Here is a 14,959-nt window from a genome sequence, read left to right as displayed (position 1 = left end):
ACAATTCATCATACACTAGGAATAAATAAAAGCTGCTTCAAGCATTACTAGTGCAGTGATGACTGTACAGTCTACAAATATGGAAGCCTGCCAAACAATTATAAACACAAAGGATAGTATGGCCACTGCAAAGTGAGCCCAAGAAAAAACAGAAGGAGGAAGAGTGTGAAATGCAACTCCCTAGAGCAATTGCCCAGTGCTTCAATGAATCTGATTTATACTAGCACAATATTTGCAGGTAAGTCTCTTTCACTGTCCTGAAGATCTTAAACATGACAATCAGAAACTACCTTTAGCTGTCAATATAAGGCTGCAGTCCTAAGCACACTTGAAATGGAAATGGACTGCCTTCAAGTCGATTCCAACTTATGGCGACCCTATGAATAGGGTTTTCATGGTAAGCAGTATTCAGAGGTGGTTTACCATTGCCTTCCTCTGAGGCTGAGAGGCAGTGACTGGCCCAAGGTCACCCAGTGAGCTTCATGGCTGTGTGGGGATTCGAACCCTGGTCTCCCACACTGGCTCTGAGAGTAAATCCCATTGAACTCAACAGGACTTATGTCTGAGGAGACAGTCATAAGATTTCAGTGTTAATCATTGATCATTTATCTACCACATTTGTATCCTCCATTCTTTTAAGAGCCCAGGATAGTATACATCGGAGCGCCTTATTTTATCTCAACAATTCTATGAAGTAGGGCAAGCTGAGAGCGTGTGACTGGCCCATGTTTCCACAGTGAGCTTCATGGCTGAACAGAGATGTATGTCTTATCTCCCTGATACAAGTACTCCAATACACCAGGAGTGGGCAGACTTGTAGCATGCACAATCTATTTTTTACCAGAACCTCAAGGTCCAGTAAGTGGAGCCAGAGGCAAAATGATACACAGAATCAAGAAAGATTTACTAATAGGCAAAAAACCTTGCGGTTTAAGAACATACCTATAGCCCACAGCTATTCTATCAAACTTTAAAAAGTAGGGAAATTGGGCAGCTATAGTGAATGCACCAGGGGAGCAGGAGACCTGAACTCCTCTCTGAGATATTGTACTGCCCTACAAATTGGTCAAAATGCAAACACCATTTGGGTTGGTCTTTCACAGTCCAATCCACTTCCTGTGTAGCGTGGAAGAATTTGGTAACATGTGCCTCTGAGCATATGGTGAGTGGTGGCAACACTTGTCATCTCCAAAGATAGAGAATTATACTTTTGTATGTTTGCTGGTGTTCTTCTTACTTTGCTTCTTTCCTGTGTTATTAATGTTTCTACAGAGAATCTACACTAGAAAATTTTATTTCCCTCATTATTTATCCCAGAAATTTGTGTCAAATTTATTTTTATTACTTTCAAAGCCTTTTTATTGGCCATATGATGGTGAAGACAGCCTTTTGTGTTTCAAATTGGAGGTTATGTTCTATTTCTATTTTGGGTGCATTAACAGTGGAATTTGGACCTCCAGTTTGATGAAAAATCAGACTGATTCCAATATGTTGCTACTTCAGCAATGACTCTAGCTGTTGGAAAAAAGAGGATGCATATTTTCAGCCTGCTATGTTTAAACCACTTCATTTAAGGCAAGGTGGGCACAGTCAATTAAAAACATAGAGCACACCTAGAATTTTGCTAGAATATATTTCACCTCCCACTGTTTTATCTTGTGCAAATTGAGACACTCCTGAGGTCCACTGGAGACTATTCTGCAGAAGTCAGTGCCATTATTCCACAATTATGTTTGGAGTTTTTTTAGTATAAATTTTGCAAAGTGTTGCTGTACTTCACATATTCACAGAAATAGAAACAAAAGAAAATGATTTCCTATAGGAAGCTTCACTAAAATTGCAAAGGAAATCAGACATATTCAAAGTAACCATGTGAACTATATCAACTGTCTTAATAATGTTGCTTCCTCCCTGCTAAAACAAGATCAGCACAGCACATGTCTTCTTTCTATTATTTGGGCTGATTGCAGGTGTTGCCACCACTCCCCATATGCTCAGAGGCACATGTTACCAAATTCTTCCAAGCTACACAGGAAGTGGATTGGACTCTCATGGCTGTATAATGAAGCATCTGAAAACACGCTCACTCCATAACTGTTTCATTATCAGAATTGAGCTCACAGTCCTTTCACACAAAAATCTACTCCTGGTTCCCTTCTCTAAGCTTTCTTTGTTTCAACAGTCTAGCTCTTAAGAGATTAAAAAGATGCAGATAGTGATTTGTTGTTGTTGTTGTTGTTGCTACCATGAAATAAATGGGAGTCTAATGTACTGCAAACCACAGTGATCTACTAGTAGATCCCAATCTAAACATTGCCTGCCCCTGCATTACACTAGTGCTCCTCTAATAGACATTTTTCAGAACAGAGACACTTTAAACAAATATTCTCATTACAAATACTGTATAAATACTGACACAAAGCCACTGGAGAAAGCTGCGGTGGCTCATAGCGGATGCTTCCACATTTGAGCACTTTAGCACTGCTGAGGCATCGCTCTTTACCCAACATTCTAATATAGTCCTATAATATGCAATGTCCTTTTCCATGGCCAAGATTCTCCTGAAATGTATATTCATAAGTAAGCCCTGTTCAGCAAGGTCTCTGGCAATGTCACATAAAAGTTTATTGATGGCAGGACAGCCCATTTAATTCCTTTCTATTGATCCTTCCAAGGATCAATGATGAAAGTGGATTAATGATGAAAATCTTGTTAAGTTCCCCTTGAATTGTCTCTCTCAATTTTCACAATGTCAGTTTCTGATTTTCTTTCACTAGTTTTTTTCCTTTCTTTTATAGCAAATATAACTGTTTTGCTATTTTAAAAAAGAAATGTGAAAATAATGCAAGGAAAATAATAAAACCTGTCAACCACCTCCTTGTGGGAACAGAAATGGACATTTTGAGTATTTGAGAGACTATTTGGGGAGCAGTTCCTTAGCTATTCATCATTATCCCAGCCACAATCAACAGGAAATATTACAATGACTCCACTTGCAAACAGGAAGTGTTTACTACTTAGGGCGCAGGAACACTGAAATGCCTTGATACTGCTTTGACTGTCAGCAATGGACAGAACCATTTTGCAGTTGTGTTTTATAAGCAAAACAAAACAGATTTGAAAACACAGGAAAACAGAAGGGGGAATCAGCAAAAATCACCCACCCCTTTTCACTAGTAGTTGTGTCTGTGAGCAGAGTTTCATTTTGGGGAAGTTAGGATTCAGGCCACTGGAATTTACTTTGAGTAAACACGCTTAGGTTTTGCTGTATATATGTAAATAGCCCAATCCTTACAAAATGTACATTTAAAATATTTTTATACTGCTTTTCTGTTAAAAGTAATTATCTAAAGTGGTTTGTAAAATTTAATATGAAATAATGATAAATGTAAAGTAAAACAATTCAATAAAATTATACCAACACACACAGTCTAAAATCATACAAAACCAGAGAAAGCAGTAAACCCCCCCAAACCCAGCAAACATTCACCACCAATTAAAAGTGTGTGTATGTTTTTTTTTTTTTTTTTCAATAATTTTTATTCAGATTTTCATAAAACATACAAGACGAAATCATAAAACATTCAAAGACAAAAAACAAAATCAAAAATAGTTAAACAAAAAGAAAAAAAGAAAAAAAAACAAAAATAAAAAATAAAGAGTAAAATATTGACTTCCCATTTGTCAAAGATCAAATCAGTTATAAGTCTATAATATATAACAATCCTGTCTCTTAAGTCATATTATAAAATCACTTTCCTCCAGTAGTTATCTTACTTAATCATCAAATCTCATAAACATTACTTTATTCTTTCCACAAAAAGTCAAAGAGAGGTTTCAATTCTTTAAGAAATATATCTATCAATTTTTTTTTCCAGATAAGCATATCGATTAATCCATCTCATTACTAATTATGATAATCTTATTGTCATAACCATAGTCAAAATAAACATTTCAATTAATCCATCACATCAGAATCTGTTAGGTTCAGTAATTTCAGTAGCCATTGTTCTATTATCCCTATTAGTTCCATTTTCCATCTTCCATCTTCAGTAGTCTTGTTAAGTCCAGTAATTTCAGTATCCAATCTTCCATTATCAGTATTCCATAATAATCTTGCTGTCAAAGCCATAGTCATATAGTAAGAGTCTAATGGGAATTACCTCTATCCCAAATATTTTCTTGCCATCCATTCTGAATAGGTTGCTGAAATACTGCTGTAAAATCATATCTCTGTTCTTTTTTTCAAAATACACTGGGTCATCTCTTGAAAGTTTTTCCATTGTCACATGGCTGCAGTTAATTCCATAGATTTTCTCTATATTGGGCTCCATCACATCATTCCAGTCCAGAAGATTATCCATGCCATTAATAACTTTATCTCTAGAATCTTCATTAATTTCTTCAGAGATAACATTGAGTTCCAAACAATTGATTTTATTTCTAAAGTCCATAGACTCCAAATCTTGTTCCTGTTCCACGTTTGTTCCAATCTCCGGGATCTCCTCTCTCACAGGGACCCCTGTTCCAGTCTCCAGGGTCTCCTCTCTCACAGGGACCCCTGTTCCAGTCTCCAGGGTCTCCTCTCTCACAAGGACCCCTATGTCTTTAATCTCCTGTGTCTCCAAACAATAGATTTTGTTTCTAAAGTCCATAGACTCCAAATCTTTTTCCTGTTCCACGTTTGTTCCAATCTCCGGGGTCTCCTCTCTCACAGGGACCCCTTCCAGGGTCACCTCTCTCACAGGGACCCCTATATCTTTAATCTCCTGCTTCATTTTACTCAATTCAATTTTCAGCTCCTTACAACCCTGTCGCAGGTTTTGTTTCGTTATCTCAATCTCATCCATTAAAAGTGTGTGTATGTATGTGTCCATGTGCAATTAGGATTGAGCATATCTTTCTATTAGGATGTGATTTTTAGGTATACATGAGAAAATACTATTTATTAGGAGTCACTCGTATTTTTCCTGCATTGTGGAAATCATATTGTTGAACTCTTGTGGATGAATCAAAGAGAAACTTACATCAAATCTGAGAGTTGCTCTAAGAATTCTGACTTCAGGCACAATCAGGGATTATGTTTCTGAAATTTCCCTTTTTATAAACTAACAAAAATCCAAACATTAAAAGTGGCTTCCTTTTACAGATGATGTTGTTGCTGTTGCTAGCACCACCACAGACTCACGAGCATATTCAACTTGTTTTTACTATAATTATTTTACTGTAACAGGTGCTCAGTAACACCTGTGTTTTCTGTGGTTTCACCATTCAGCTAGTAGATGTTTGAAAGCTATTTGGAAGGCAGACAGAGATGAAGTATGTCTCTAATGAAGCAGTATCGCAATGGATAGTATATTTCTGGAAGATGATTTGAGGCCTTGGACATGCTATAAGACATGAGGCTGAAGGCCAAGTACTTTCAACCCCCTGCAAATCCATCAGAAATGCTTTGCCTGGTTTGTACCATCTTAATGTGGGCTCTGCAACATCAATAATTAAAAAGGGTGATGGGGAAAAACAAATGTGCTACCACACTTAATGAGGATTATCAGTATTCAGCTCAGAAGCCTGGCTTGTTCTCACAACTTTAAATATTTTTTATCTCTTAAATCAACTTTTTAAAAAAAGGCACATGAGACTTTCCGGAGAGCAATCTGCAACAAATTTTTTACAAGCCCAGCAATCCACATATCTTTTTGATTGATGTGTCTATGACAGAGCTGTATTTGTTGGCATGCATTCCCTCCTTTCATCCCTTCTAAGGAAGCACCTTAATTAATTTCTCTGCAGTTGCTCTGGCAGCCCCACCCTATGTAAAAATATTCACAAGGAGATGCTGGGTGTATTGGTTAACATCTTGGTGATATTACAGGATTGCTGGTTTTCAGAATCACCGCTTGCTGGCTTCCCCAAATACAGCTTTTCATTTCATGACTTGCATTGTTCACATATCAGAACATATTTCAAATTCATTATTCTAAGTTTGTTGTGTGTCACAAATATCCACTGTCTTTGGAAACCATGGGTAGAGACACACTTACTGTTGGACCAGTTCCAGTGTGTCTCTATCTCTCTCTTCTCAAAACAGGGGCATACAACGCTAGCCAACCCCCACCCCTTTTTAACTCTTAAAACCTCGTGGGATAAACTCCAGTGCTCTTTTTAAAAATTCAGCTTCAGGGAGGTTTTGCAACTGATTGGTAGATTGACCCTTTTGTCTTCCAGGCTCAGGCAAAGACAGTAATTGGCCCAATGCTTTGCTGTGGGCGGTCCTGAAACATCTGAAGGCAGCAGTAGGGAAGGGAGGTGTGGCCAGTAGAGGGTGGTGTTGCTTCAAAACACAGTCAGAAAAACCATTCTGGTTGCTTTTGAAGTGAGCAAGCCTATACATGTCTACATGAGCTCAATGGACTTACTCCCATGTAAGTGTACACAGGATTGCAGCTGAACTTGGTTCTCATTGAAATCCATGGGACTTAAGTAATAACTATCTCAACCCATTGATGTTAGTGGGATGTAACAAGAACTACCTTAGATCCAACCCATAATGTATATCATTAGATATAATTCCTTGGAGCTTAAAAAAATGATGATGGATATAAATCCAGTTCCTTGGAGTTTAAAATGAATTATAGTTATAAATGCTGACCCCTGTCATAAATAAATCCAGAATAGCAACAGCTTCACCTTTACTGAAAAATAAATGTCTGACCTCTTCTAAACTGATTTAGAACACACTAATCCCCAAACATCTAGATAATGAGACTTTATGCTTAAAATGAGATGACTGTTGTCACTAAAAGAATCTGATATATGGTATGTGCCAGTACAAGAGCCATTTGTTTCTAGTTTTGTAAAAGTAGCATGCAAACTCTCTGCTGTACAGGTGTTTCATCTGAAAATGAAATGTCAAGGTATCTTTAGTTACCTTTTGATCTTCCCTACCATCATGCACTGAAGTTTTGGTACTGTAATCTTCCCTGCACACACTTTGTGTTATTTGGTCTATTAGCTGCAAACAGCATTCCACAACATTGGAAAGATTGCTGTTTGTGTTAACCTTTCCAGAAGAGGTTTATCTATTGGCACTGGGAATTATGATATGAAATACTCCACTGTTGAGGAGTGCGAGGATTATCAGATTCATGTTTTGTTAACCTATAGCAGTTCCAGGGTCCTGTTGGCACACTAATAGTCTGAAGCTCTAGTTGCAAAGTGTTTGAAGCATTAGCGCTTAGTACTGGGGAATGAAAATAAGAAACATTTCAATGTCATTTCTATGTTGTATGCCAACGACTGTCTTGAGAAATCTTTTGTGTGTTTGTCTCCAAAGCCAAATGTGGTTCATACAAAAATTATAGCAGATGAATCTGTAGTAGCGAAAGCAGCCAAAGCATGGCTCAGAAGCAGATATGTGTATACTTCAGGGAAGCTTAGATTCACAGCTGAGCTTTGCACGTAGGTTGCCAAACAAGTAGATTTTCCTATGGCAGAATACCTTCGATGTATGAAAATGTTTTCACAATAATAATTGGTATATTAAGTAGCAGCTGGCTACAACTGATTTGTCATTAGAAAGTTCCTAGAGATCTGGTGGACTGCAGATTTAACAGATAAGTAATGTATGCTGCTTAACTTTGCCTCATATGTTTGTTTGTTTATTCAATTTATGTAGTCACCCATCAGTAGATATTGCCTGGGTGGCTTACAAACATAACAATACTAAAATAGATAATAACAAATAGTAATAAAAATATACATAAATCCTGTAAGTAAATAAAACAATTACGTTCCCAGAGGTTTCCATTGGTTACCTTCTTCCAGTCAAGTAGCGCTTGGAATGATAATGGCCAAAGTATTTGCATCTGAAGAGGTAACGCATTCACCATAATTAAAATTCTGTCCTAATCATCAAAGGAAAGTGAAGGCCAAGTTAATGCATGTCATGCATATCTTGTTTCTCCAGTGATCATCTGGTAAAAACAAATCACAGTTGATGTCTTGTAATCTCCTTTTCATTGTTTAAATGGCTAGAAAGGGTGATGAAAACCCATTCTAGGAATCCCATATTAAAAATATGCTTCATAAACAATACTAAATATTTCTACCAATACATTTAACACTGTTATTATAAGTAATGTTACAGCCTAAGTCCAAAAACAATCCTAACTCCCTGATCTTGCTGCTGGAGGTGGCTGGCCTCTGTGTGCAGGAGGGTTTCATCCCTGTGGAGTTTCCTACTGTGACCATGGAAATTATGACAGAGGAGATACTACCACCACTGGCGGTAGCAAGCACAGGGGCCCAAAACTGAATATTATGAGCTGGGAGCAGAGCAGAGAAAAACTAACCAAGGATCCATTGGATCCAAAGCTGCTCCTTTCCCTGGAGCTGGTGTAGCAAACAAAAGAACAACAATCCCCCAACTTCTGCTTTGAGTTGCCCCTGTGCTCCCTAGCCAGGGTTTGAATTGCTGTGCCCTGTTTAACCCTTCTCTCAGCGGGCTGATGAGGACTCTCTGCAATGGCAAAAGAGATAAGTGCTAATAAAAACATTGTAACTTCTCAAGCATGAAAATGAAAGCGACTCATCAGAGTCAGAAACTGACATGTCTCCAAGGTTGCAGAGGATAGAGAAGAGGCAGTTACAAGTAGCTCACTTTTGTCCACCCCCCCATTGTAGCTCCCCCCTTGTAGCTCATGCTGAAAAGAGCCTGAATTAATAGTGTTAACTGCTTGTTACTGCTATTGCGACAACTTGTCTGCTGTTGCTTCTAGTGTCTAGGATGCCTGTTCCTGTTTGAATGCTGGTTTAGGTCTAGCATAGATCCGTGTTCTGATTTCTGGAATAAAGTTTTATGCAGAAAAACCCAGACTCCAACTCCTGAGTCTGCTTCTTTGTTTGGGAGCCAGGACAGGGCCAGTTCCAGATGCTGACCCTTATTCTCATGTAGTAAATTAAATGACATGCAGGCCACATAGAAGCAGTAGTTATTTTTGCCCAGTAAAAATAGTTGAACCTCTGGCAACAGAGGACGACAGGATTATCCTGAGCTGGAATTCAGATGTTGCAGACTTAATACAGCTTTTATGTTCTATCCTATTAAATCTACATAGAAAAAAATAGGAAGGGGAAGACACTGACTTTTTCAGATGCATGGAAAATATGTGTAAGGTGGTGTAAGAAGCCAGAAGACATTTCCAAGGATTAGGTCTGAAGTGTCAGAATATTTGAGCTAGGGATGATATTTAAACAGTTTCCAGAAGGCTGAGGGCTCAGACTGTGTATGAGGCACCACCAACAGGGCTTCCCCTGCTTATGGAACACCATGGTCTAGATTATGACCATCTCCACAAAGCCATTTAAAAATATTTCTCATATTCTTCCCATTGCCATTTTGTTTGCCACCATCTTTATTTGTCCGTTAAATATTTTGTTGAAGAATGCATAAACAGAAACAACTGATTTTCTATTGTTACTCATAATTATAATGGGCTGTATTCAACTAACACATCCTGTCAATGCAAGGATTTCCACTGGCACAATGGAACTTTTCCCCCTTCTCCTTTGCTGTGCCCTCCTCAGATCTGCTAAAGAGGATTAGGCGTACCCCAGAACTGATAGAGGGGGTATGTGGGGGAAGGAGAGGGGCAGAAGTAGTTGTTATGCAAATATTGTGCAAGCATTAATCTTTGTGCTGATGGAGCGTTCATGAAGCACTATGCTGGATACAATCCACTATGATTTCATCAGGATCCTACTGCACAAAGAGATATATCTTTTGCTATAAGTAACTGGAGCAGTGCAAAAAAAATGAAAAAGATCTGGGTCTTCATGCTGAAAATGAACTCATTCCAAACCTTTACTGCACAATAGATCTTCTCCTTGCATTCTACTACATAAAGGTCACTACACGTTATCATTATTATTATTATTATTCACATTTTTGCACTCAGTTGTCTCAAAGCAACTTACACAGTATAAATAAAAACAAAGACATTAAGAACAGAAAAACACAGCAATATTTATTTATTTATTTATTTTGTATCCCACCCTTCCTTTCAGCAGGAGCCCAGGGCGGCAAACAAAGCACTAAAACACTTTAAAACATCGTAAAAACAAATCTTAAAATACATTAAAACAAAACAGCATTAAAAACATTTTAAAAAAACTTTTTAAAAGGGTTAAAAACATTATTAAAAAAACATATTAAACAATTCTGACACAGATGCAGACTGGGATAGGTCTCAACTTAAAAGGCTTGTTGAAAGAGGAAAGTCTTCAAAAGGTGCTGAAAAGATAGCAGAGATGGCGCCTGCCTAATATTCAAAGGGAGGGATAAACACTATATATGTAAAAGAAATAAGCTCTACCCACCCACTTGAAGGATAAGCACAACAAAGGCCACTGACATACCTCACTATCCTCCCAATTAAAAACCATAAGCCTAGGTAAATAAGAATGCTTTTGCCTGGTGCCTAAAAACAGACACTGATGGCACCATTCCACAAAAGGGGGGCCACTACTGAAAAGGCTCGTTCTTTTTGTGTGTGAATAGTGTTTTACTGAGATTTCTAGTAAATGTAACAACAAACAAGTAAAACAACAAAGTACAATAAACATGTCACTCTATATAAAATAGAAAAAGTGAACATTCAGCAACAGAAGCTTTATATATAAAATAGAAAGAATACCAGAAAGCAGAATAACAGAATGAAAAGGCTCATTATTGTGTTGCCATCCTCTGCACTTTTCTCATAGAGGGCACACAGAGAAGGGATTGTATTGAATGCAGTGCTAAGATGAATGTTCCATCAATGCAAGGATTTCTCCCCTTCTCCTCCACCCATGTGCTCCCTAAATCTGTTCTGGGTTTCCCCCCAACCCTCTGGAGCAGATTTGACAATGGTATGGGGTGTGTGTGGGAAAGGAAGGGGGAAATCCCATTGCACTAGTGCTAATCCTTGTGCTAGTGCAAGTCATTTGTTGAATACCCTCCAACAGCTATGCGTACATCTTATATGTAGAAATATGACAGTTTACTTGCCTTTTAGAACAAAACATTATGCATAGTTCTATTAATCTTGGCTTTCACCAACTAAATTATGAGCATTAGTATTTGCAGGCTTCATTACTTATTTACTCGTATAATCTTATTAACTGAAGTATCATAAGGCTCCATTCTCAACACTTGGGACGGAGGAGTAAGAACTATGTCCAACTAACTTATTTCTGTGTATTTGAAGAGTCTCCTGAGTATACAGAAACTGCTATTCTATCTGTGGGTGGCCCTCTTTTGCTAGCAAATTAATAAGAATGACCCACCCTTTGGTATGACAAGAAACAAGGGAAGTGCGCAACAAAAAGTTGCAGTGTGTACTCTTCTTGATCAGCATGCAAAGCAGGTGTAGTGTATTGGCCCTCCAGGATTGCCATACCAGGAACTGCTGAGTCAGCTCCAGGCTGATTAGTTTCAGCTTTTACACCATCCCGTTTTTGCATATTCTAAAATCTCATTCAGTAGATCCCACAGGCTAAGAGGTGGGCTATCATTTTTCTGGGCCTTGGATTGGAGTTTCTTAGATCATAGATAATTTCTGATGTGAGCTTAGGTCAGTTCACCCACCTCTGCTGATGAGCTTAAACAGCTTATAGCAAGGATGGGGAACCTTTTTTAAGCATTCCCTTGGGCAACCTTCTAGGATCTATATGCCATTGTTGCATGGAGTCAGAGAAAAAAGGGGTGGACCAATGGATGTAACTCTTACCTTTATACAGTAGGCTACATTCTAACCATATAAAAGCCACAGCTTTCTCTCTCCCCTACTCCTCATCTCTCCATCCTCCGTTAGGCAAACAAAACATATTATCACAGTTCATGGTTACATTCCTGTAGTGTATTGGTCCTCCAGGCTTGCCATATCAGGAACTGCTGAGTCAGCCCAGGCTGTGGCAGTTTCAGTTCTAGGCCTGCCTTACAAGCAGCACCAGGCTGTGGGCCTTGTTCCCTATATATAATTAGTTATAGTAAAGTTCTTGTTATTATTTAGATCCTCTGTGTGGCCTCTTCCTTCATTATACTTTTCACTGGTGATGAAGGTGGGATCTATTGAGGCACACACAGTGTTTTTGTATTAGAGGCCGAAAGGGAGAGAACATTTCTCCTTGGACTGGATTAGGACATCAGCTTGGGCCTTGCGGAAACCACTGCAAAGCACTCCAGGTCAGTGTGTATCTTGTGGAATATGGCCACCCAAGGGCATCTTGAAGAATTTAACACTGCATGTCCCAGTAAGTGGGAAAGTTATGCAGCCGGGCTGGAGTTTTACTTGGCAGTAAATGGCATTACGGAGTCAGAGAAGAAGCGTGCTGTGTTACTCAGTGTCTGTGGGCCGGACACCTTTGACCTAGCCCAGGCTCTTGTAGCACCAGCAAAACTGGCTAATACATCTTATGTGGATATCCTGAATGCTTTACAAGGACATTTCTCTCCAAACCTGTTAGAAATAGCACAACATAATTCTTTCTACAGACGAAACCAGGGCCCAGTGGAGATTGTGCCACTGTATGTTGCTGAACTTAGACACATGGCAAAATACTGCAATTTCCCAAACCTTGAGGAGATGCTGTGTGATCGCCTAGTCTGTGGGTTGCATGATGAGGGCCTGCAAAAGTGTCTGTTTGCAAAAGGACAGCTCTTGTTCAAGACTGCATTAGAGGAAGCTCTGGCTACCGAAGCAGCAGCAGCAAGCACCCGCAAAGTGCGCTTGGCAAGAAACTCACCCTGTTCAGAAACCCAGCTGGCTAAAGATTCAAATCAACAACTTCTAGAGATCCACAGGTTGTAGTGCAAATGCTCATCAACCAGAGTAGTTGCTGTAGGACCTCCAAGATTCAGACAAGTTTCTCCAGTGAAATGTAAGAGCTATGGGGATCCCATGAATGGCATGCCTGCTGTTTCAGGTGCACAGTGTCAGTACTGTCAAAAAGTTGGGCATATTGAGTGAGTATGCCAAGTCAAAGCTGAAGCAGCCGCCCCCATAAGTGCGGTGGAAGGGAAAACACCATCAAGGACACAAAGCAGTACCACACACACTGTACAGAAGTTTTCCACATAATGCAGAGGAGGTGATTAACCACATCAAGCCAGGGTTGCAACACTCCACCAATGTGAGGAAGGTGAAGGTGACAGTTGCCATCCAAGGCACTCCATGTACCATGGAAGTTGATTCAGGCTCAGGTTATACAATCATCTCATCAGAAACCTACCAGCAAATATTTCCTTGTGGGGGGCCACAAATTGTCCCTTTCCACTCCAAACTTACTAATTACCAGGAAAATCCGGTTCCAATAAAGGGTGTATGTGAAGTTGAGGTGCATTACCAAACTTTCCATGGAACTTTACAGTTATTGGTTGCTCAAGGACATCGCATCAGTCTCCTTGGCTTAGACTGGTTTGAGTCATTGGGCATTGCTGTCACGGGGGTTCACCAAATTGGTGAATCATTATGGGATAGCATCCTAAATGATTTCAAAGCTGTTTTTGATAAAGGTCTTGGGAAATATAAGGGGCCTCCTACTTTGTTGTTCTTGGATCCTACTGTGGCCCCCATCCGTATGAAACCCTGTCGTGTTCCGTTCGCACTGCAAGCAAAGATTGATGCTGAACTTGATTGCCTCATAGAGCAAGGCATCTTGGAGCCAGTGACACACCCTACATGGGAGACACCCATTGTCACTCCATTGAAGGCCAATGGCAACATCTGCATTTGTGGTGACTACAAGTGTACTATCAATAAAGCCCTGCATCAGCATCCATATCCAATCCCAGTGGTGAGTCATCTTTTGGCATCACTTTCACAAGGAAAAGTTTTTCCAAAGTATGACCTGGCACAGGCCTATCAGCAACTGTCTGTGGATGATGCTACTGCTGATGCTCAAACTATCACCACTCATCGTGGAGCATTCAGAGTAAAACGCCTCCAGTTTGGTGTTTCTGTGGCCCCTGGAATTTTTCAGAGCTTAATGGAAGACATTCACAAAGGACTACCAGGTGCCATACCATATTTTGATGATGCCTTGGTTGCCAGTGACTCCATTGCTGAACTTGCCACATGGGTGCAGGATGTACTGCACCATTTTGCTGTTGCTGGTCTCTGGGTCAAGCATGAGAAATGTGTATTTGGTGTTTCCCAAATTGAATTCCTTGGCTACAGTATTGATGCTGCTGGCATTCGGCCTACCCCAGAAAAATGTAAAGCAATTCATGAAACTCCAGTGCCCCATAATAAACAGGAATTCCAAGCCTTCTTGAGACTCTTGAATTTCTATCACACCTTCTTGAAACATAAGGCTACAGTGGCAGAACCATTGCATCGCCTTCTTGACAAGCATGCTGCATGACAGTGGACAGCCTGGCATGATAAGGCTTTCCGTGATGTAAAACACCTGTTACCGTCTGACAGTGTCTTGGTGCACTATGATGAACAGAAGCCTTTGATTCTCACTTGTGATGCATCTCCATATGGTATTGGAGATGTCCTGAGCCACCAACATGGGGACTCTTGTGAGGTGCCTATCACTTTCTACTTCAGAACAATGTCTTTAACAGAATGGAATTATGCCCAAATTGATAAGGAGGCCCTGGCTATTGTGGCTAGTGTAAAAAAATTCCATGACTATGTCTATGGTCAACCATTCACTGTTGCTACTGACCACAAGCCATTATTGGGATTGTTTGCCCCTAACCAGCAGATGCCTATTATCTCCATGGATGTTGTGGTGGGCGATTTTCCTGAATGCATACAATTACACATTGCAACATCGTCCTGGCAGGAGCATTGCCCATGCTGATCCTTTGATCCACCTCCCTCTCTTTTCTGCTGGGGTTGATGACATGGGTTGCCAAACACCATTGTCTCAGACAATGGGGCCCAGTTCACATCTGCAGAATTCC

This window comes from Rhineura floridana, chromosome 7, assembly GCF_030035675.1.
Source record: "Rhineura floridana isolate rRhiFlo1 chromosome 7, rRhiFlo1.hap2, whole genome shotgun sequence".
NCBI classification, from domain to species: Eukaryota; Metazoa; Chordata; class Lepidosauria; order Squamata; family Rhineuridae; genus Rhineura; species Rhineura floridana.
This window is presented reverse-complemented; position numbering follows the sequence as displayed.